This window comes from Vicugna pacos, chromosome 14 (assembly GCF_048564905.1).
Source record: "Vicugna pacos chromosome 14, VicPac4, whole genome shotgun sequence".
NCBI lineage: Eukaryota > Metazoa > Chordata > Mammalia > Artiodactyla > Camelidae > Vicugna > Vicugna pacos.
The window spans coordinates 18747080-18772868 of record NC_133000.1 but is presented as its reverse complement, the minus strand read 5'-3'; positions in this window follow the sequence as shown (position 1 = coordinate 18772868).

Sequence of the window (25789 nt, the reverse complement as noted above, 5' to 3'; positions counted from 1 at the left end):
TCACAGAGCCTCACCGCAACCCCTGGGGAGAGGCGAGTGGGGCAACGTCTAAACACTCGTAAACACTCATTAGGCACCTGTCTGCTCCGGACACCTATGCTCTAAGTCAAAGAGGCACAGCCCCGCTGCCCGCCCAGAAGCTTCTAGAAATCCTAGAGCTTTCCAAACAAAAAAGAAAGGGCAAACAAAAAACAAAGCAAACTCTAATAGGACGATGCTGTCAGACTGACGAAGGGAAAGCAAAGGCAGAACTGGTGGAGGTGGAGATGGAGGGGAGAGGGGCGTACAGGCCACGGATGGGGGAGTCACTAGCTGTATCTCACTGGCCCAGGGTTGCAGGGTCTTTTGAATGATGGGGAAAGGAGATTTGAGAGAACTGAAATGGCGACCCTGTGCAAGGGCCCTGGATGACAGCTCCCCAAGGGCTCCAGGACATTAGTGTAAAGTCACAAAGTTGGGGTAAAACCTCTCCAGCTCTGCACTGTGACAATGACAGCCTCCTTCCACACTCCCTCCTGCACCTCTCTCCCAACCTCTACCATCTTACATAAGAGCCTCCTATTGTGTTAATATCAGGGGGAAAAGTGACTAAGGGTGAGTGTGTGACTAAAGGAAAATAAAGCTAGGAAAGGAGTCTCAAACGCTGGCCCCCACCCCCAGGTTATCTTGGCTCATTCCCTGATTCCGTCAGTTCACAGGCTCTGACATAAAAGGCAGGAAGTTACATACACTAAACAAAGCTCCTTAGATGTCAGGAAATTAACCTGGGAAATCAGAGCCAAGAGCGATTAAAGGCGTTGCACCCTGAGTTCAAAAACCACTATGGCGTTAGATCAAAAGCTGTTTGCTGGGCACCCCAGGCTGGGCTCTGCCAAACTGCACAACCCCGTTGCGGGAAACCCGGCCACAGGGCCTGAGAGCCCGTGTGCTGTGCTTTTTTTTCCCCCTGCCATGTGACTGAATCCTCACTCAGATCTCTAGCTTTTGACTCTTCTGGCCATAGGAGTTGGATGCCCGCCCTTGCCAAGTCAGCCCCCAGATGCACAGCTGGCCTGCCCAGGCTTCCTGATTAGGGGATAAGGTCACACGCCTTACCTCATGAGGGGTGTCCAACAAGTGGCCCCAGAGGACATAAAAAAAGTCCTTAAAAGGGGAAGAAGGGGAGGCAAACTGGGGATCCTGACCCCTCCAGCTAAGGAAACAGATGCCTCATGGAGGGTCAGACCAGAACAAGCCATAGAATTGTGAGGGTCCTTATTTATGTTCTCAGCAACAATGACATCTCTTCGCGCCTCAGTTTCATGCTCTTTCCAATTAAGGGGCTGGACTAAGTGTTCTTTATGGTAACTTCTAGCAAGGGTTCCCTGGAATTCTCAAACTGCCTTAACATTGTGCATCAGAATGCAATTGTCAAGACGTTTGGCACAACCTCATTGTATCTCCGGCAATTGGTGTTAACCCCATTTTACAGAGGAGTAAACTGAGGCCCCATGAGGGGAGATGGCTTGCCTAATGTCACACAGCTGGTAGACAGCAGAGCCTGTCATAAATCGGCATCCAGCAGCTCCTGGTCCAGTGCTCGAGAAGGGCCATGATGGACAATAGCCTTGTCCCCAAAATGAAAAAAGTACATTTGTAGTCACAGGTTCAAAGCGTTGCTATGCCTTTTTTTTTTTTTTTTTTGGTATTGGAAAACAAGAGAGGGTAAGAGGGGTACCACTTAGCATGCCAGCCTTCTCGGAAGTGGAATACTCAGAAATGTCAACCCCCTGATGGCCTCACAATAGTATTAAAAACCTCTTGGGTGTACAGAGGTTAGGGTAGTTGCATTCACTGCAGAGGAAGACTGTAAGAGAAATGTTATACATTCAAGAATAACACCACCAAGAACCTGCCAGGTTCCTACTCTGAATAGGGTGGTTCCACGGCCCACACACCAGAGGACATCTAGAGCTGACTGGAACAGGGAGAGTCACCGCCAAGAGTAAGTCAGAAATGCCCTCCCACAGGACTGGAGTTGACACCTAGAAAGGACATTTAAAGCATCTGTGAGCCTGCAGCTGTGCCATCACTGTATTAGTCAGGGTTCTCCAGGGAAGCAGAACCAATGGGATGTACACAGATACAGAACAAGATTTATTATAGGGAATTGACTCTACAGAGGCCAACAAGTCCAAGATCTGCAGGGTGAGCAGGCAAACTAGAGACACAAGAGAGTTGATGGTTTAGACCCAGACTGAATCTGGTGGTCTCAAGACCCAGGAAGAGCCAATGTCCCAATCCAAGGGCTGCCAGGCAGGAGGAATCCTCTCTTCTTCAGGGGAAGGTCAGGGTTTTTGTCCCATTCAGGCCTTCAGCTGATTAGATCAGGCCCACCCACACTGGGGAAAGGGATCTGTTTTACTCAATCTACCAATTTAAATGTTAATCTCCTCCCAAAACCTCCTCACAAAAACACCTAGAAAAATATTTGACCAAATATCTGGGCACCAGTCAATTTGGGATACAGGGTGCCCAGATATTTGGTCAAACATTATCCATAAAATTAAACCATTTTTTAAAGTCATAGAATTAACCATCACCATCACACAGAGAGGAGCCAGAACCTAGGAAAGACCAAATGATGAAACCAGGGTTGCAAAAGAAGAAAGTGGATGTTCTCAGCAGAATCAAGATGAAGGATGGAGAGGGTACTGCCTGAAGGCCTTCTGGAGCCCATGAGATTCCCCTGCATCTTCCCAATCTCCCTCCTTCACTGAACTGGCTTGAGCAGGTTTCCCTTTCTGACAACCACCCCTCATTATAACAAACCCATTGTGGATGTTATCAGGTAGCCCTCTTCTCTAACTTTAGATCAGCCATTTGCCACGTGAGAAACCATGCTGGGTATCCAGTATGGCCATGTTACGTACCATGTACACTTGGTCCTTAGATAATCGACTTTTATGGTTCTGACGGTTTGCAAGCAACTGTATGCAGCTGAAACAAAATATTTTTATGAGATTTGGGTTTGAATAAGGTACTTTGATCTCAAGGGCTTTGGTGCAAAAAATGAGTTACTTGTTAGTGATCTCTTAAAACTGCCCAGCACCCATATCGTGATGCAGTTTTGCTGGTCTCAATGCACTGTTCTGCGAACATTTTCAGAGAAAAATCGTATGTTGAGAGGTTTTCTTGAACTGGGGAATTTGTGACAGCCCAGGCTGAATCCCTTACAGATCTCATAAGTCTACTACTATACACTGCTATTAACATGCTTTTTATAAATCTCTGTCCCTTGTGCTATTAGCTCTTTGGAGAATAGGCTCCATGCCATACACAATTTTGTTACTCTTCTATCTAGAACACAGTACCTGGTACCTTGTAAGTGCACATACATTCTTGAGTTAATTCTCACAAGGAGCCCATCAGATAGATCATATTATTCTCAATCATTGATCAACTTAAGCTAAGTTCTGCTGCAATAACATACAACCTGAAAAATCTCAGTGTTTACTGCAGCACGGATTTAATTCTCACCCATGTCACAGTCACACATACACTAGGGGTCAGCTATAGCCCGCCTCCACGTCTTTTTCATTCTAGGCCCCAATGACAGAGAGAAAGATAGATGGCAGACCACACGATGGTCCTTAAGGCATCTACACAACAGTGACACAGTTGCTCATGCTGACTTTTGCCCGCCAAAGCAAACCCCATAGCCAAGCCTGACGTCAATAGGGCGTGGATGCATAATCTTCCATAGGATGGATGGGTGCCTAAAATCGCATGGCCACGCCTGGCACCATTTTGGGTGCAAAATCCTCCACCAGAGAGGGACAGCAACATTATGAACACTGCTTCTATGTATCACGTCGTTTCACAAAGAAACCAAGCTGAAGCAGTTTTCTGATTGGGTATCTTGTCAGTGGCAGACTCAGTACGTGAAGGAAGACTTCCGACTCCAGGTGGGGCATGCCATCCACTACACCACAGCTGTTTCTGGGTCTTCCTCTGGGAGAGATGCAGCTCCAGGATCTGATCGGTACATTGTACCACTCCCTAGTAATGTTCACATCAAGCTGTCACACTAAAACGTTTGGCCCTTGACTGTTTTATTCGTCGGGATCACAAGTCTAGGGAAGTCCAAGGGAGCCAAGGTAGCAAAATTAACAAGTGCCTATCAAGAAACATAGACAGAGCTGGCACTTTAAATCTCAAAAATGGAGTCATTTAAAAATGTTCTTAGTTTAGCCAGAGTGAAGATAGAAAGGAGTGGTGGCCCCTGAGAAGGACAAGGAGGTGTCACCCTCTGGGGTGCTGTCTGCTTTCATCACTTCCGGGTGATGTCAGCTGGGCTCCTCTGGCCACTGGCTGATTGCATCCTGCAGTAGCTGGAATGAGAGGTCTGGAAGGCACAGGGCCTGGTGCTTGGGAAGAGCCTGGCCCTGATGATCTAGAATTATTGGCCTTACCCATGACCTGGTCAGCATTTCCAGAGTTAATTATCCCCATGACCACAAAGAGCACCCATCCCAAATGGGCACCCTGGCTGCTTATGGCTAATAATCTCTCTGGCTGGTGAGTAGTTTTGCTCAAACAAAGAATCTGACTGCACGCAGGTCCCTAAGTCTAGAAAACAAGTCAGAATTTGCTGGGGTTTTTCCCCCTCTGGATTATTTCATTTCCCTTAAATTGTGTAACATGTTTGGTCTTCGGCTGGTGCAGGTTATAAAAAGTTCAGCGCTACCACACTTGGCAGCAAAGACTCTAGGGAAGACCTGTTTCCCATCTCTGCCAATAACATTTTTAAGGAGATTGGGCTTGATTAAAAAACACATGGTAAGTCGTGAATCCAGCCTGCCCAGGATGTATCTGGTTGCACAGTGTTATGAAACACATACCTTCCTGGATGTTCTTCCAAAAGAATGTGCACAGAAAATGCTGCCCTTCTGCTGGAATAAGGACTCCTGTCCAGCCCCCAATGCTCTTCGCCCTCAGTCCAAATGCCCCACAAGCTGAAGCGTGCAGACAGCTGTGACTGGCCTCTGGGCGGCCTTGGGACGCCCCACACCAGCTCTCCTGTGTTCCTCTGCAATGCGGGTGCAGATCCAACACCAACGGGCTTTGAAGGATGAAGGTGAGAGGGTTCCATGGGGCAAGTTCCACAGCATCTCACTACTCGGTTCTGCTGGCAAGCAGTTAGCCGAACTTCCTATAGGGACTTCTCAAAAGAAAATCTGAAGGGAAGCTTAGAATCTTGTAATAGCCTATAATGAAAAAAAAAACATATATATATGTGTGTGTGTATAATTGAATCACTATGCCATATACCAGAAATAAACACATTGTCAACCAACTATACTTTAATAAAAAGAATTTTTTTAAAAAGATAATCTGAATAGTCCTATATCTATTAAAAAATAGAATTAAAAGAAACCACAGCCTGGCTGCAAGCCGCAGGTTGGCAGACGTCTGTATTCAGAGGCATGTCAAATACAGCTCTTCCAGTCAGTCCACAGGCCTGACCTGTGTCTGTGAAACTGGATGCTGGGTAGCTCAAAAGGTGTCTCTGACAGCATCGCCTAAAGCACCCAAGGCTGCAGTTCCAAAGTTACTATAATCCCATTACTGTGCTGCTCATGCTCACAGTACACAGGCAAAAGGAGATTAAAAAGATTATATTAATGTTCAAGGGAGGGGGTGAGATTATAAAGGACTTCTCAGAACTATGGTCTGATGATAAACCAAAAGCATTTAGCGGCCAACCCAGAAAAAAAAAAAATCACAGCCAAAATTCTTTCTCCATTTGGGCAACGGCAGCGTCCCCTGGACACTTGTTGTACAAGTATTTGCTGTGAACCCCATGTGCCAGCCACCGTGCTGGTCAGTATAATACTTCAGGACGTGTGATGAGAGAGATTACTCTCCCGCATCCAAGGGACCAAGGCTTTGTGGAGGACTGGCGTTAAGCTATGTCTTATAAAGAGGGAAGGATTCAGGTACATGGAGTTGGGGAGCGAGGGAATTCACAGGCTGCAACTGCGGATGTAACAGAGGGGTTGGGGTCTCCCCCAGATCCCCTTGGCGGGTGGGGCCGCTGTGGTTTTGGTTGTTCACGGCTCCCAGCTACTCCCCTTCTCTGAGGTTTGCCTTTGGCGAACCAGAGCATCCCACCAGAGAGCTGGCCACACCCTGCCTCTCAGCCTGGCTGACAGCCAGTGACTGACATATACAGGGACACAAATGGCCAGCCCTCCTCCCCTCACCCGCTACCCACACCTGAACATGGGGAAAATTCTCCCCTCATGCCCCGGAGGGTCAGGCTGAGACTAACCTCTGCTAGGTTCGCTCCTTCTCCTATCCTGCTTCCTTACTCTCTGGGGTATTTTTCCTGAGAACACCTCTTCAGTCAGTCACTGGCATCCAAATCCCTGTCTCAGGCTTTGCTTCTAGGGAACCCCACATGTGAAGTAAGCCTCTGGTTTTCCCTCACGTGGCTGCACAGATGCATCAACAAAGACTGATGCACCAGCGAGGGATTCTAGGGGTCGCCTTCCAGCTCCCCGTGAGCCACTTGTTCCATCCGCCTTCCTTAACTTCCTCTGTTCCATCCACAGCTACCGTGACCTCACCATCTCCACACCGCACGTCTCACTTCTGTTCTTTTCCCTGCGAAGAGAGCTTCCAGCCCACTTCTCCATTTTTCATGACCTAGCTCAAGTTTTTCTTATTCCACAGGTTCCTAATAGACTCTACCTAAATTCCTTATGTGTGTATTTTTTTTAGCACTTAAACACCTGTTTGATGTGCCAAAGCAGGTACCTATTTTTATTTTTTAGACAATTAGATCCAAACTTAATCATCCAAATAGATGTTGTCACTTTCAAAGTACTCATTTTGGGAGATTAATCACTTCCCCCAATACAGCCACCACCCGTCATAATTTGGGGATCCCTCTTTGGGGTTTGCCTTTAGAATGTGTATCATACACTACTGAACACAATAGCCTACAGCAGTTCTCTGTCCTTTGAAGTTTTAGGGAACATTCAGAACCATGACGGCTGACTGATGGCAGCTTAGTGAGAGTACATATACAGTTTGTAATTCCATAATTTACACATGTAAAGCAGTCCCTTGGAAGAAGAAACCCTTTCTCCCACAAGGCTGCTCTAAATTTAACCAATCCCAGTGATGGCAAATATTTGTCCTGTGAAAGTGATTTCCTTTCCTTTTTGAGACATTTGAATCCACACCTGATGAGTAATGGAAGGTGCTGATTCATTCATTCAACAAATATTTGTTGAGTGCTTTCCACACGCCAAGTGTTAGACTACAAGTGAGGCTGTAAAATCAAATGAAACATGATTTTTATTCACATGGGGCTTAGAGTCTAATGGAGAAAAATTACAAGTAAATTGGCAACATAGAATAGGTTGATGAATGTTGTAGTGGAGACAGGCAAAGGGGGTCTGTGGGCGGGAGAGGAGGCAAGTTAGACTGGAGGGTCAGAGAAACTTCTGGGGGCTGTTTTGAAGGATGAAGAAGATTGCTGAGGGCACGAGGGGAGGAACTGCTTGTAGGGAGGCATGGGTAGAATTGCAAAACAGGAAGACAAATTCCAGACACTTCCGGTGAAAGAATTGGGAGGAGGAACACAGCAATGAGAGGGACGCTCAGGGGACTGCGAACCCCAGGAGGGCTCGTGTGGACAGCAATGAGAAGCCACTGCAGACTCAAGCTGGGATAAAAACCAACCAGCAAACCAAAACCGTTATCATGTGACTGAAAATTCACGAAATGATTTTAATGTGTGTGCTCGGTACTTCTTCACATGGTCATCCTCTCAACAACTCTGTGAGAGACACAGTGATATGCTCACCTTACAGATGAAGAAACAAAGATCAGGGAGGATTTGTAACTTACCCAAGATCACACAGCTAGTAAGGGACCAGGTTGGAATTGACATTCTCTCTCCACATCTCTTAACTCCAAAGCCCAAAGGGATCCCCAACAAAGGATCTGAACAGATATATCACTTAAAAGGAAAATTTGAATTCTAAACATATTTACAATGTTCAACCTGGACGCAAATCAAAGCATCAGAAAGGTAAACAATAATATCAAGCCATTTTGTACCCATTTAACTAGTAGAAAACATTTATTGTCATGCCCAATGCCATCTATTTTGCATCAGTTAACAGACACTAGCACATTACAACAAAGAACAAACCTGACTCATACTGACTCTAGTCCTTTAGCTCTAACCCTGTGCTGTTTCCTGTGCTTAGTCATGCTAGCTCTGCACCTTTTGGAAAAGAACGTTGCCTATAGCCTGAAATAGACAGGAACGTTGCCTATAGCCAATCTTAAGGCTCTGACCTTTATAAATGTATAACACTTTCCCCTTCATATAGAGATAAAAATTGCAGAACAGAGAATAACATTTGTCTCATTGGAGGATTATAGAAACATTGTGACCAGACTTACTTGGACAAATGCAACAAGAAAGGATTCCAGCATCAAGAAGTTTTCAACAACCAGCCACATCCCCTTCCCCTTTTGTATTAAAAAAAGCCTGAATTCTATTTTTTTTGGTGTATATATACACATATATATTATGTATATTAAATATATATATTAAAATATATACACTTTTAATTGAAGTATAGTCAGTTTACAATGCTGTGTCAATTTCTGGTGTACAGCATAATGCTTCAGTCATACGTGAACATACATATATTCATTTTCATATTCTTTTTCACCATAAGCTACTACTAGAGATTGAATATAGTTCCCTGTGCTCTACAGTATGAACTTGTTTACCTATTTTAATATATTAGTTAGTATCTGCAGATCTCGAACTCCCAATTTATCCCTTCCCACCATCTTCCCCCCCAGTAACCATAAGTTTATTTTCTATGTCTGTGGGTCTGTTTCTGTTTTGTAAATACGTTCGTTTGTCTTTTTTTCAGATTCCACATGTAAGTGATATCATATGGTATTTTTCTTTCTCTTTCTGAAAAGCCTGAGTTCTAACTTGCGTGAGTTGGTTCTTTGGGACTCTAGCCCACCATCTTTCTCGGTCTGCTGGCACTCCCAATAAAGTCTCTATTCCTTGCCCCAACAACTCATCTCTCAATTTACTGGCCAGTTGTACCACGAGCAGTACAAGCTTGGACTCAGTGACACACAGATGATCATATTGTAAATTTATATAGATCTTTGGGAAACAATGGAATAATTAATCCAAAGAAAATATTTCAAAAATAGAATCAAAGTTTATCATCGCAACATTATCTTTGACAGTGCGAAACTGAGAACAAACCAAATGTGGATTGACAGGACGATGGTTCGGTAAACAGTCATGCAACAAACAACTCAGTGGAATACTGTGTAGTCATTTACCGTGATCTTTATGAGGATTACATAACACCATGGGAAATATTTATAGTAAGTAAACTGTCACGTGGAAAGGTAGAATACACTACACTATTGACTTTCATGAGGAATAGAGCCTAATTTATTTGCAAATTCCCAGATAAGTGAAAACCACTGTAGCACACAAGTACCCCCTTTAAATGCAGTCATTAAAAACATTAAGTCACCCCATGAGACTCTTAATGAATCTATGAGCTCAGGATTTGCTTATAAAGCTATAAAAATAAATTCTGCCCATAAAATAAATTCTAGATTGCATTATATCACATCATTAGTGTACTTACCCAAATTTACCTAAATCTGCAAAGAAACAACATCTTTATCTCTTTATGAGGATTCCTTGCAAGCTCCCTAGGCAAGCACAAAACCGTATTGAAATGCTACTCCCAGGAGTGGTGGGCGGACTTGTTCACCGACTGCGGATGCTTTTTGTCTTGTGCACCAGCTTTGAAACCCAGTCATTTCAAAGTCAAACCCTGGCAAAACCACAAATTATTGGAATCTTTGACATCCCAGGCAAATAACTGAAAATGAGAATGTCAAATTCAAGAATGCCAACGGTCTACTATTATTCATAATATATGATTACATCATACATACATATATATATATATATAACATGTATTATATATGATGTTACATGTGCATTATGATTACAACTTCATGAAAATATAAACATATGGCTAACGCTACCTAGAAATACAAAATGAAGACAGTAGTGTTTGGGTGGCAGAGTTCTAAGTAATATTTTCCTTCTAAAATATGTATTGAGTGCTGTAACATCCTTTTATGATACACAAAGTTCACACAAACGATTTATGACCCGACAGTCACATTCTTATAGGTTGAACTCAGTGGCCTTCAGCCCAGCCCACTGATTTTATCATTTCTGATGTGTTTGCAGGGCTTTTGGATTGCAATAAATTGGTAGAATCTAGAGAATTAAGCAGAAACTGACTACAGAACTAACCATATCACACTTCTGATGGTGTTCAACTAGAGATGCCAAATCAGTATATCTTTCAATCCACATACACTGTTAAACTACACCAGGACTTGGGCTTCAAAGCAGAGCTGACACTCAGACACTCAAATAGAGAAACATGCCTCTGATTCCTGAAACCCACTGATGGATTTGACAGGAACTGCAAGTTACATCCAGGGGCTCAATCCACATGACACTGGGACAGAAGGAGAAAGGAAGGGAGGAAGGAAGGACAGAAAAAGGAGAAGAATCGTTATGTATTTATGCTAACAAGCCTTGCAAACCAGTTCTCTTTTTTTTTTGTTTTTTATGGCTTCTGTGTTGACCCTCTGGTATCATTCTATCTGTCATACGCATGTCCCCAGAGTTGGGGGAGCAGACAGGGCAGGTGAGAGCAGCTTGGCCTGTGCATTAATATGTGAGACAGTCAGAACGAGGGCCATGGTTCCTCGAGGGGACTCAGGCATCAAGGAACATTTAACCGAGAAAGTGGATGCTCTGTATTTTGCAGGAGGGAACCAGGGAGGGAAGAGCCATGAATGTTTTGGTCTACAAATTTTGTAATTTGTAAAACTCACTATCTTTTTATTTAGTATAAATAAAAACTGAGTAATAACGCAGAGAAAGAAATTCTGTTGTTAAGAGATAAAGTGAAACAGCCTAAGAGAAACATTAATAACAAGGACCAGCAGGGGTGGGGAACAGCAGAAAATACAGTCTGGCTTGGATCTTGAAAATTGTGAATTTTGTATGAAATATAATTTCCACTTTTTAAATAACAGAACTTCATAACATCTTAAAATTCTGGGTTTGTGCATGTTTCTTATCAATCATAGAAATTCAATTAAAAAGTGGGGTGAAGGCTCAGAGCAAGAAGAGAGGAGAAAATTCAGTTATGCAGGACAAGTAAGTTCTGGAGTCCTAATTTACAGCATGTGATGACAGCTTACAGTACTGTAACGCATACTTGAAATTTGCTAAGAGGATACATTTTAAATTAAGTCTTCTCAACACATGCGTACACACACATACACGCACGCACACAGTTAACTATGTACAGGTGATAGATGTTAACTGTCTTGATTGTAGTGATCACTGCCCATTGTACATGATATATATCAAAACATTGCCTTAAATTCCATGTCAATGATGTCTCAATAAAGCTACTTTCAAAAGAAAAGGAAAAAGGAAAATTTGTTAAAGTTTAGTGCTGTTAGCGCCTCATTCTTTACCAGACCATCACTCTACCATTGATGGAGTGAAGGATGGTAAAGAGAAAGAATTAAGCTCACTCACCAAGATTCCATCTCCGGGAGCTTAAGCTTATACAACCAGTACAGCACCCCCTCCCTCCCCAAACTAACAAACTCAACTCCAAGCGCCCCATTGACCAGGCATATCCAACCCTCATCCCACTGAATCCTCAGCTCTGCCCTCTTGCAGAGAAATGGGCATGCAAACAAGTTAGGCAACCAAGAGAAGAGTGTGATGAATCTCGGGGTTGACTCCCTGACGTCCACGCCTCTGCACTAGCCTAAACCAATCAGGCAACACCATCCCCAGCCTGGAGCGAGTTCTGGAATGATCCTGGGGCTCTTTTCGGCTGGAATTCTTCTGAGGAAAGCTTCCCTCTCCTGAGACAGTGTCCCAGATAGGGGAGCTCTCTCTTCTTTTTCTGACAAGACTATGATACATCCTTTTCCCAGCAAAGATCACTCCAAAGATGACAGAGGGGCCAGGCGGGAAGACAGCAGGGGTCCTGGATGGCGGCACGGAGCTGCCAACCCCACCAACCCCACTGCCAGCGCAACCTCTGGACTCCACGTTACATGAGATAATAAATTTCCTAAGTGTCTACGCCAGCATGAGTCAGCGTCTATCTCCCTTTCATCAAAAGCATCCCCGCTGATGCAAAAAGTGGAATCCAAACTCAGGGCTGTCTGATGATCAAGCACGTACTCATTCCAAGAGTTTTCTAGTCTGAGAGGCTGTCTGGGGGTAGAGTCTGGGAAGGTTTCCACCTCAACATCTGCAGGGGCCCTGGACTTGGACTTGGGTTAAATCCCAGCTCTGCCACTGAGTTATCTGTGATCTTGGGCAAATCGCTTCTTTACATCTACCACCTCATCTGAAAAGTGGGAATAGTACCAGTGCTGGCCGCAAAGGCTATTTGAGGACTAAAGGGCATTCCTACACAGTAAGTGCTCAGTTTCCATTAGCTCCCACAAGACAGTCACGGGACTTCTAGCTCCTAGATTCTTTTCAGAATTCATATGATGTTTTGAAGAAAGTGATTTCATTTTCTCCTGATGTATCAAATCTATGTCAAAACTAAAATATGGTGTTTCTTTCATGTTCGCCCTTACCTGAGCTTTTGGGGGTTTTTTGGTGTTTTTTTTTTAACATTTTTTATTGATTTATAATCATTTTACAATGTTGTGTCAAATTCCAGTGTTCAGGACAATTTTTCAGGCATACATGGACATATACACACTCATTGTCACATTTTTTTCTCTGTGAGCTACCATAACATTTTGTGTATATTTCCCTGTGCTATACAGTGTAATCTTGTTTATCTATTCTACAGTTTTAAAATCCCAGTCTATCCCTTCCCACCCTCTACCCACCTGGTAACCACAAGTCTGTATTCTCTGTCCATGAGTCTATTTCTGTCCTGTATTTATGCTTTGTTTTTGTTTGTTTGTTTGTTTTTGTTTTTTAGATTCCACATATGAGCGATCTCATATGGTATTTTTCTTTCTCTTTCTGGCTTACTTCACTTACAATGACATTCTCCAGGAGCATCCGTGTTGCTGCAAATGGTATTATGTTGTCGGTTTTTCAGAATGACACCTGCACCCCAGTGTTCATAGCAGCACTATGTACAATAGCCAAAACATGGAAACAGCCTAAATGTCCATCAACAGGTGACTGGATAAAGAAGATGTGGTATATTTATACAATGGAATACTACTCAGCCATAAAAACTGACTTATCTGAGCTTTTGGCTTCTTAACTAGTCACTGTCAACATTCTTTTTTGAAAAAAACACAGCATCATTGAACAAACTATTGTAAATGTCACCCTTACTATCACACTACCTAATTAAACTATTACATGGTATTATCTCTTGCATGTATTGTTTGCATAGCCAAAACTACAGAGACCATCCTACTTTGTTTACTGTTAACTTTTACTTAAATCATAACAATTCCTTCATATTTCTACATGTTCTTTATAATTATTCATTTTAATAGTTTTACAATCTTGATATTGTCTAAAAATTCTTCTAGCATTGATAATTTTTACATAAATTTATCTTTATTTTTTATATTAAACATAATGTCACAGTGAACCTTTTTGCTTATATAGTTTTGGTTTCTGTGCTTTATGTCCTTCAAACAATTTCCTACGTGTAGAATTACTGGTCTAGAAGTTTGTATTCTCTTTCTGTCTCCTACTGTACAACTCTTTCCCAAAGGAGTGTTCCCATTTGCAACTGAAAACTTTATCCTAACAAGTCAAGACTGAAATTGAGTTCCTCTAAACAGTTGCTTGGTTTGAAATACCACAAAAGTCTTTTACTTTAGGGAAATCAGTATTTTGATTGCTTTGCCATGGGTTTCAAGCTTTATAAAGCCAAGTTTTGTTTTCTTGCTTTGAAAGCTCCCCCTCAGACCAGTCAGTCTTACCTTTCATAGGCTATGGACTTTTAAAAGCCTGTCTGCTTTCATCTCCCTGTCTCTCTTCATGAATCTGATGGATTGATGTAGACCCCCAAGGATGTGTAAACGACTCAAGAACACCATTTTAATTGAATGATCAATCCAGACTTTATACTTCCTGCAAGAGGCACATTTCCATTCTGGGAGCAAAATGGTACAATCACTCTATCCAGATGAGTAACTCTGGTTTGCCCTGGCAGAAGCCCAAGTCCTTGGAGACCCCCCCGACCACTACATGAACCCCTGGGACATTAACTGGTAAAGTGACTAAGAAAATGCATCCCATGCAAAGTTTAGCATAGACCCCTGCTTACTCCTCCTTATGGCAAAAGTAACCACCCTCCTTTTCCCTTGGAGCAGGGGAAGTGTGTTGGCTATGCCAGGATGAGTCTGTTGCGGGTGGAGAAAGCTTGTGTATTTTACTCTAGTTCGGAGTTTACCTGACTCGTGGGCAGATGCCACTAAGTCACAGGCAAAGTGGTTAGCACAGCCCTGGATGTTTTTAAAAAGGACTTTGTCCAGCCTCCTGTGAGGTCTTTCCACCTTCTCGTGTTTCTAACAACCATAAACCCAAATCTAAATGCAGGCACTAAAGCACAAGGCACTATGGCCAGGTTCTAGAGAAGCCAGGCAGAAGACAGAGTGTGCTTATGTCCGCTTCTAACTCCAGATTATCATGACATGAAACACGACATTTAAAAGCCCTGGTAAAATTCCGGAAATATGTCTAAGAGATCTTATTGGAGTCACAAAGCCCAGACGAAGAAATACATCAAGTTTAAGGGTCTAGAATCTGTCTTTTGTAAAACACCAGATAGTAAAGATTTTAGGCTTTGTGGGGCATGTGGTCCTTGTCACAACTGTTAAACTCTACCAGCACCAAAGCAGCTGTAGACAATTTTTAAACAAATGGGCATGAACATGTTTCAATAAAACTTTATTAGTAAAAAGAACTACTAGATTTGGCCCAAAGGCCAGAGTTTGCCAACTCCTAATCTAGTGTGGGAATAGTAACATTTTAAGATCTCCTCACTATCAGCTCTGTACTCTCGCCATCTGCAATTTGTGTTTGCAAGTGCGTATGTTTATCTCATCAGTGTCTGGATTTATAATGTCAATGGGATATAGGTCGTGGAGTGTTGATTCATTCATTCTAACATAGAAGATTTTGGGGTGCTTACTGTGTGCTGGATACATGATGGGTCTGCCCTTAATTAGCTTTGTCTCTGTTAAATATGACTTATGACTTCATTTTTTGGTGATGTAGGTAGAATTGGTTAAGAAAATAAAAAGCTGGAAAGTAGCAGGCTGTATAAATCAATTTTCAAGAACTTCTGATGAGTAAGGGGACCAAGCCCCTTCTCTGAGATCAGACTGCTTTGAATGGCTTTCTTGGGGATCAGTGAAGAGCTGAAGACAGGGGAGCTGTCTGAGCACATTAAGCCTGGAGTTAATTACTGGCTTTGCAATTATTTAGCTCTCTTGGGCAAGTCATTTAATTTCTCTAAGATTGGGTTTCCCCTCCTATAAAGCAAGAGATTTGGAGGAGATAAATTGGGTTAGATGAGTCCTAAATCTGCTCAGGTTTTGAATGTTTCAAGTTTTGTGTCAACCAATCTATGCTGAAGAGGTTTCCATTATGTCAGAAAGCAAGCAATTTAGAGAGAGTTCTACTTCTTATTGGAGCTCAAGTTGACATCCTCTGAAGGTCCCTCACTTTGGTTTCCACCTAGGTTAGGCCATTTCATTCCTATTGGGGACCATGATGATTATGAAAATGTACCTGGCTGAAAAGTTTTCCACCCAGTGTGGAAACCAGACATGCAACGGCTAACTGTAACCCAAGCCAGCGTGAGAGCAGAGAGATAAACTGTGCGATCGTGGGGAGAGGAGGTGCTAGCTGAGTGGAAGAGGAAGCATCTGAATCGGCCCTGTGAATTGGACAGATTTTAATATACAGTGAAGAGTGTTAGAACAGAGGGTAACTGAAATGGAGAAATACGGTGGGAAAGCAGAGGCCTCATCCCAGAGCCACAGTTCAGAGTGACATCACTTTGTGAGTGAATGTTTTCAGTGGATTCTGTTTCCGTTTGTACCTCTCTCCAATGGTTCATCAACATATTGCAGCAAATATGCAATGAGGACTTTCTCATTAAATACTGACTCTTTAAACTTTGAGTGTGGCATTTTGGTTTCCACCTTTCAATTGTTTAGTCCTTCACAATCATGGATCCAGGGTTTAAAATAAGGTCAGGTTAAAATGGGAGGATCGTGACTGTGATAAATACAATGACTCAAATACAAATGATTCAAACTAATGAAAAGAATCATGTTGACAAGCAAAGTATGAAAAATATGGATACATGGGTCTACGATTATGCCCAGTATTAGCAGTTTAGTTTCAGCAAATCACCTAACATATGACACAAATATTATTGACTTGAAAGCTATCAATAGTTTTGTCTTGTTTACATTTAACTAGATTTTTAGTGGTTGTGGAATGTAGAAACACACAGAATATTTGTACATTTTTATGTAGCTCTATAGAAAAATAGTTTGTTAACACTTAGAGTCTATGAGATCTTTTTATTTAAAGACATTCATTACATGACAGATGATTGGATAAAGAATATGTGGCATATATATATACAATGGAATACTGCTCAGCTGTAAAAAAGAATGAAATAATGCCATCTGCAGCAACATGGATGGACCTGGAGGTTATCATATTTAGTGAAGAAAGTCGGACAGAAAAAGAAAAATACCATATGACATCACTGATATGTGGAATCTAAAAAAAAAAAGGACACAAATGAACTTATATACAAAACAGAAACAGTCTCACAGACATAGAAAACAAACTTATGGTTACCAGGGGTGAAGAAAAGGTGGAGAGATAAATTGGGAGTTCAGGATATGTAGACATTAACTACTGCATATAAATAAAAAACAAGGTCCTACTCTACAGCACAGGGAACTATATTTAATATCTTGTAATAGCCTATAATGAAAAAACTATGAAAAGGAATATATATACATATATACACACACGTATAAATAAATCACTATGCCGTATACCAGAAATTAACACAACATTGTAAACAGACTATACTTCAATTTTAAAAAAAGATATTCATTGTGCAATGAAGTTCATTTAAGTTCATTAAATGAACTTGAAGTTTATTTCTTCATATATCAAACAGAGATGATTATTGTTTATTTTGTAGAGCTATTTAAGAGGGAGAAATGAGATAACAGAGGAGATCTGGAAAGCATAAAATGTTACATGAAATCAAGAAGATAAAACAGTGTTTATTATAAAACAGACACAAGTCAAAAAACAAAACAGCTGCCCAGTATCTACCTCTCAGCCTTCACACTCAGGGCTCTTGGCAGGACTATGTTTACGGGTAAAGAGCAATGAGTCAGAACTGAGATGTGTTCCTTGGGGATTCCAATACATGCAGCAGAACTCTACCTGCCTGGTTGCATCATTATCTCTGTAAATACGTGGACACACGAGCTTACTCAGGGCTCCTCTCGGTTCTCTGCAATAAAACTCAGCCCACATCAAACACAGCTGCCAACTCACGAAGCTGAAGCTTTGCAGAACTGTTTGCAAGCAGCTGATGACAGAATGCATCTTGAAATCTAAGCTGGAATGCCTTCAAACTGAGGCAGATGGACAGGATTTTCTATAGCAAGCTCTTTAGCATCAAGGGATCCAAATAGTCTGCATCTCATAAAACACACCACCCAGCCTGGGTTGGGGGAGGTGGGTGCATGCAGGCCTCACAAGGCAGTTGTCTGTCCAGCTCAAAGCACGGAGGACAGTGATGAGGAATCAAGATTTCTGCAGGAAGCCTCTTATTAATACCCAAGCACTGGTATTTACCAAAGAGAAGATGGGTCATCTTCACCAATGAAAATTAAATTTGAATAAGCCAAGCGTCGACTAGTCATTGCAGGAGTTAAAAATTTGATCCCTAGCACCAGTTTTGCAATTCCTTATTCCAAGTGACTCAATTCATATTTCTTGGGTGTCCAGAAGAGTCCTGGATACTGAAGTTCTTGACTTTCCATTGCATCATTTCAATGACAGTGACATTTTCCTGGCAGATCAAAGTTCTTCTAGCCTCCAAGAATTTTTTTTGAACTTGACAGTAAGATTGTATTATGATTTCTAACTTGAGATAGATACCTCTGAACTATTATGCTGAGGATTTTTGCTCGAAGTCATTTTGCTTCCTCCATTCTTCTCAAAAGGCTGATAATTGCCCTGGTTGTTGCATTTTCTTCAGCCAATAGAGACAGAAGGGAAGAGGGCAGGGCACAGCCATTCAACGAATGACAGCAGTTAACACGAAAATGATGCAAGATTCAACCCCTTTGAGGATTAAGATGGTGGGAGGTTTGACTTCTAGTAGACCTTGAGCTTCATTTTATGCTCATTGTAACATATTAGCGTGATCAATAACATGCCTGCAGGCACCATGACAGTCCCAAGGCTCAATACAAAAAGTCAAAGAGTGGGCGGTGGCCAAATTCCTGGGAACCCCAGCCCCTTCCCCAGGGTAGTTGGAATGGTCCCACCTGCAGGTGTGTGAAGCTACCAGGCCCATAAAAACTGGCAACACCACACCTGACTGCCCTTTTTCGCTCCCTCCTCTTCAGAGACAGCCTGCACTCTGTCTATGGAGTGTGTACCTACTTTTACTTTAACCTGAGCACCCAATTCCCACACCTCTTTCCTTGCCTTTCTCTTGCCTTACACTCCATGCAGTATGTATCTCTCTAAATAAATCTACCTTTACTCAACCGTGGCTCACACTTGAATTCTTTCCTGCGCGAAGCCAAAGACCCACACCTGGCAGGGCAGCTCCCAACGGCTCCACTAAGACCTGGGACATGGCCCTCCTCACGCCCCACATCCATTTTCCTGCATCAAATAGACTCTCCCAATTCATCATGGATGAGAGTTTAAGAGGCTGGACCCCTATATTGTGTCAGGAGCTCTCTATATGCCACCTCCCACTAATGATGGAGTCCTCTTTGCCAGACAGATGGCAGGCAATACAGCTTCAGCATCCCATCTTATTGCCTGCTTTCTTGGACCACTCCTGGCATCAACTGTTGCAGGTTGTAGTGATTCTAGGTTTGCTAGAAGCAGACTCCGAGGTGGAGTTTGGCATACAGGATGCTTATTAGGGATCAGCAACTACGAAGAACAAGGGGAGGGGATAGAATTGGCCTGACAGAAACGGGCAAAACCAATATAGGCACAGCAAAACCCTGGCCAATCCCACAAGGAACTCAGGAGTGTATGTGACCCCAAAAAATCCTGTTTGAAAAAAAATCTCTTAAGGCAGCATCCTTCCCCTGACCCCCTTCAAAATCTTTCGAAGTTCCATAGTCATGAGCCCTGGGCACTCCCCTCTAATTGTTTATTCCCTGGCAGCACAGCCCCTTTCTTCCCACCAAGGGGAAGGCAAAAGGAGACCCAGCAGGATATGAAAAGTACAGTTTTCACTCTGGAGAACTGAAGAAACAAAAGCTACCTACACAGAGGTAGACACACTCAAAAGAAGCCATATAGAGGAAGCTCCCTTATTGTAAAGAACATCTCGTTTGTTTTAGCATTAAAATATTATCACATTAGAAAGATGCATGGGAACAGTTCTTTACTATCTTTTCAATGCTTCCCAGAGCATCATTATCTCACAGAACCCTCTCAAACAGATCTTTGAGGTAGATGTCATTATTTTGCCTGTTTGTCAGAAAAAGAAACCGAAGTTCAGAGTGGTTCCATCACTTTTCCACCACCAGGGTGTAGAGGAAGTCTGAAAACAGAAGTCTTAAAATCCTCAGGTGAAGGATAGTGCCTTGAAGGGAAATCTCCTTTTGGGGTCTTCCCCGACATCCTTAACAAGGCTGGGGTCTCATCAATGGCCTCGTCGAGGGAGGAGATGCCGTCTGCCCCTATTACCTCCGTCCGTGCCCTCCTCTGGCAACCTCACTGTGTTACTTGAAAACTGGATTCGCCTCTTGGTGGTTGTCCAGCCAAAAGACACAACCAAGCCAAAGACTGAAAGAAGGAAGGATGTATTATTTGCAGCAAGTGAGGAGAATACAGGGGATCTTTCCCAAAGCAGTGTTTCTGCAACAGCAAAACTGGAGAAGTTTTAAGCTAAGGGAATATGCATATTCATGAGGGGGCTTGAGCAGAAAATTCAGCATAGAATTGGAGCCAAGGTCGACAGAGTCCAAGCTTCAGTTGAATGAAGTCGCGAGGGTCAGAAAAGGGCAGATCATTCCATCCTCCACCTGGATGGGGGCCTGCGTTCCTGCAGAACTGCAAGACGAGTGTCAGATTGATTTGGGTTTTTTTATACCTATATTTTCTTTATTGAAGTATAGTCAGTGTACAATGCTGTGTCAATTTCTGGTGTACAGCATAATAGTTCAGTCACACATGAACATACACATATTTGTTTCCATATTCTTTTTCACCGTAAGTTACTATACGATATGGAATGCAGTTCCCTGTGCTCTACAGTGTGAACTTGTTGTTTATCTATTTTATGTATATCAGCTAGTATCAGATTGATTTGTATATATATCCTTCGAGGAGGACACTAGGACTGTGTCACTGCTGAACTACTGTCTCTTGACTGCATTTCCTCTGGCCCTGTATTCCCTCACTTCCCTTAAGATCAGTGATTACTGAGATCTGTTCAAGGGCAAGACTTGTGGCCAGGCTTAGATCACAAAATGGCTTCTCTTATGTTAAGAAAGCCATGCCTGGTTCTCCTTCTCTGAGGACCTCAACCCTGTCTGCTTGCAACTGCAGGGGAACGGGTAAACTGAGGCCTTGACTATTGAATCGTTCGTCTAAGGTCTCGCAGCCAGTTAAATGGCTAAGCCAAGACTTGAGCTCAAGTCTGCCTCATTCAAATTCTACGGCATCTCCCCTGCCTCATGCCAGAATTGGGAGATTCGAATTCACCCGATCTGGTAGAAGGGAAAAGCATTTTTTCAGTGAAGCTCATCCTCTCAAATTTAGAGGCTGTCCCTTACAGCCCCTCCCTCTGTCAGGGGCATTTGCCACCAGGAGACTAGCTGGCACTCAGCACACTGTCCTTTCTGGGGAAAATTCTCCCCACCACGCCGTCCCGGGTGGAGGTAGCAGCAGGGGAGAGATATCCTCAGGTTTCTGGGGGCTTCCTGCAACTCTGCAGAGCTGGAATCCTAGTTCCACAGTTTTCTCATCCATTAAACGGGATAACATTTTGTGTCTCACAAAGTGGTTTGAAGAAGTGTTAAGGAAGTGTGAACATAAAACAGACGGTCCAGAGCAGGAATTCAACAAACACTCTCTTCCTTCTTCCTCCTTCCACCCAGGGTTCTGAATGTCCTGACCCATCACATCTCCAGCCTGGACCCCGGTGAGCCCCAGCTCTCCACGGGGGTGGGGGTGGGGGTGGGGTGTCTTTGTCCGATGACAGGAGGGAGACTGAGCCCTCATCAGTGTCTCTGCAGCGGGGGAGGACTGGGAGCTTAGATCTGGGGCCAAATCAGGTGGACTGTGTGACAACCAGACAAACACAGGCCAGCGGCCTGCCGGAAACACCGTGCCCCTGGCTGCCTCTGCACCTGAGCTGAGGGGACTCCATCCAAGGTCCATGGCTCTGCAGAGCTGACCGTGGGAAACTGACAGTGCGAAAGCAAAAAACAGAAGCAAGAAAGGGCAAGAGACTTTTCCCATTTCAGCATTTCTAACAATTTAAACCAAAACAAACATTTATTTTTGTAATCCAGAAAACGTATTCTCTTCTAAATGGAAAGAAAGCAGGGCATCTTAGGAAGAATAAAACAGGCTTTCCCTTTCACATTTTATTTATAGGCTTAAAGTCTAAACGTTAGCAAATACAGCAAATAAAACCTTGAATAAGCCCCTCAAAATCCTTTCCAAGTGGAACAGGGCTGGAGAGAAAATTATGTCCAAGACAATTTTTCTCTACTTGCCTTGTGTTTGAGAACATGGTGGCTGAACCCCAGCACTGGAACTGGACGAAATATTTCTAGCCCTGCAGTTTTTAACAGCCGTCCTGATTTCAAATATTCCATGCACTTGCCCCACAAACAAATATTTGCCTGGGTTGTAAATTTGAATTTAGAAAATGCGGCCGGGCAGACACAGGTCCTCTGTGTTACAAGGCCCCGGCAGTCCTGGCTTTGACAGTGGGGCCTGAAAAGAGCCTTGTAGAACCTCACAGTGTGTCCTTGAGGCTCTAACAGGAAGCCAACATTTGCCTTTATTAAGGACGGATGTCACTTTCTTTGCAGAGCGCTAGGCTCAGGCCTTTTTAAAAATACACACATGCAGTCCCCGGGAATGCCAGGAGTGACGGGGTCCCTGGAGAAATTTTCCAAAAGAGTTAGTCTCTTGGAACATTTAGTAGCAGTTTCCCCCATGGTTCTGATGTTTCATTTTGTTTTTTTAATTCCCATACCAGCCTGCTGGGACCTGGTTAGGGAATAAGAGAGGCAGTGAGGGTGTTTTTGAGCCAAGTAGCAGCATGGAAACCCCTCTACACTCTGAGAAACCCAGGTTCAAATGTGCAAATCCCAGCAGGGCTGACAGGGCTCAGCCCCCTCAGCGTGGATGAGGATTAGCTGTTGGGGACATTCGACTGACTAAAGGGCTCCCTTACAAGGTTCGGTTACCTTCACGGCCAGACTGTTGCCCATTTCTTTGAGAAACTGGTCCTTTAGCAAAACTTCACGCACAAGTACCAATTAGTCAATTTTTAAACTCAAAAGTTCACTCAGTTCCCCTTCATTCAGAACCATTGACTTAACTCTTCTATTTTTCCCTTCTAAATATGATGTCGCTTTTTTCTGCAATGTCATTTAGAATTTCTTTAAGTATTCGATGAGGATTCTGCCCTCAGGTGTGCTGAACGGCAGTAAGAACGGAAACCAAATAAAGTGACGAGCAGTCCTCCAACTGGTACCCAAAGCTCTCGCTTCTTCAGCCTGGACGCTTTCATGTAAAGCACTTTAGCATCCTGGCCGCAAGCGGCTTCTTAGCAAGCTTTCTTATCAGCGATGCAGGTTTTCTCCTGACTACCTCGTAAGAAGAGAGCACCTTCGGTATCTTCCAGTTCCTCCCTTCCATGTGTGATGAGAAACAATTTTGTAAAAGGTCACCCACAACAAATACAGCTTCATTTACAACCAGAGCATCTCATCAACAGGCAACTAGGTTGGAAGATGTGTAATAACTAGTGTTGTGCCTCCAACAGTGGTTCCCAAAGTGCAGAGGTTCAGGCCTCCGCCTGTTTCAAAGAGCTGGAGGCTCTTTCTTCTTCCCTAACGCACCATTGTTGGAGAATCACATCCACTTGCTGTGGAACAACCAGAGCCCACAGGTCTCAGGTGTCTGCCTGCCGGGGCCAATTAAAATCAGATTGACGCCTGACCTTTCACGAGTGTGCTAAGGAGATTTCTCCAATGCTTAATTACAACCGCGGACCCAATGCACAGACAGGCTCTCAGAATCTGCATCTGCTCCCGTGTCGGCGTGCTGTGCACGCAGACGGGCTCAGAGATGATGTCTGGGTCGTAATCAGCGACCGCAGGGCCGTGAGGCACTGAAATCCACTGCAAAATGCACTGCATGGCATTTCCTTCCCTGGAGCCTTGAGGAATTCGGACAGCCCTCTCTCTGGAGTAGTTTAAAGCACGAATTTGGCTGCACCCTATGTGACTTGAAATTCTATGACCTTCAGAGAGAATCGGGCTGCTTCCTGGAATGGCTGAGAATATTTTCTCCATCTAGAGCACTGGATACAACTGAAATGCAACTTCTCCAGACACAAGCATAAAGAAACAGAAAATGTGGAGAAAGACCATGAAGGCAGAAAACACTTGGGACCTCGACAGAATTTCTGCTCCCAAGTTAATCTTCCCCCAACCACCCCCAACACAAACAGCAAACTGACAAAAAAAAAAAAATTTTTTTTTTTTGCTTTGAAAAGAAAGTTTACTAAACTACGGTTTTAAATGAAGCGCTTAGAAAACATGGGCCATCCTTCCTGCAGTTGGAAAGACCCGCAGAGCAGAAACTGGCCACAGGGCTCGAGTCCTCAGGAGAAGCATTTCTCAGCCTCACTGACATGTTCACAAAACACAGGAAACAGGTCTATAAACAAGAAAGGATGCTGGTGCTCCTGGCAAATCAGAGGAGATCTGCTCTCGACTTCACTTCCACACTTCCAGAAGCCCGTTGGCCACACACTCATCTTAAAGTCATAGTAAGAACCCGGACTCTGGAGGTTTAAATTTTGCACAAGAAAAATTAAGCTTTACAGTAAAGTCTAAAAGCGGTTACTTGGGCAAGTAACACTTTTCTTAGCACTGTTTGCTGTTTCATGGTTGAAGAAGAAAGGAAGGCTGCCCATCAAAGTGTGAGAAAGAATTGGCCCTGGGTTCACATGGAGCTGAATTGGATTCCTGGCTCCACCACCTTCCTGCTGTGTGGCTGCCGGAGAAGTTGCTTCACCTTCCAGACTGTAGTTTCCTCCTCTGTGAAAGAAAGAGAGTAAACGTGTCTCCCTCACCGGGCGGCTGGGGGATTAAATCCAATGAAATAATGCTTGGAGCACAGCAGCCCAAAAAAGAAAGTGCTCAGGCAGGGTCAGCCATCATTCTGGATCTGTAAGGAAACAAGATCACTGGACACTTCAAGCAAAATTCTCCAGTCACTGGAAAGTCGGTAAATGGTAAATTCAAGAAAGAAAATGGAGGCGTGGAAGGTGGTGGCGGCACCCAGCCTATTCTCTCTTCTAAAAATAAAATGCAAAGGGAACTTAATCTATTGCACTACTTGCCTGGGAAGGTCCCAGGTATTATTGGGGGTATCAGAGGCGGCCCCTGCCCAAGAAGAGGCTACAGTCAAATTGCAGAGACAAACCATGCACTTGTCTAATAGGACAGACAAAGAAAAATTAAGTAGAAAGCCAAATGATAGCTTCAGTGAAGAAACTGAGAGGAATGAGATTAGTGCAACCTTGGGAAAGGCTTTTGGCAGATGGTGGGGTGGGGGGGGTTCGAGCACTAATTAAGATGCCTCGTGTCTCTGTTTACTTCAGTCACCAAGAGGAACCAAGCCTCCCCAGACCGTGCCTGTCCCCTGAACAGCTCTGCCTCCCGCTACGCCAACTGGATCTCACCCTCTCCCTAACCTACCGTATCCTTCCTCGTGTCCTCTGATCTTACGATGGAAAGAAACACTGAAATCTCCTAAACCTCTTCTCTACGAGTCCTTGTCACCCTCTGGCCCTCATTACCTGCTCCACTGGAAGAAAGGTGACTCTCCGCCGCCCTCGCCCTCACCTCCCCCTACAGTAGCCCCGAGGCCAGGCTCCTCACTTCCTCCTCCAACCTCTTCTTCCAAACCACCAGGGACTCTGACGCACATACTCGCAGACCAGAGCTCCTGGCGGGTGTCACCTACACACCCAGGGCCTGTCCCCACTCTTTGAAGATATTAGCGCTTAGATGACTGCTAGTCTCTAACATTTCTCCTGTGATAGACAGACTAGTCTCCCACCACCACCATCTACCCCCACAATCCTATCCCATTCCCCTCCAT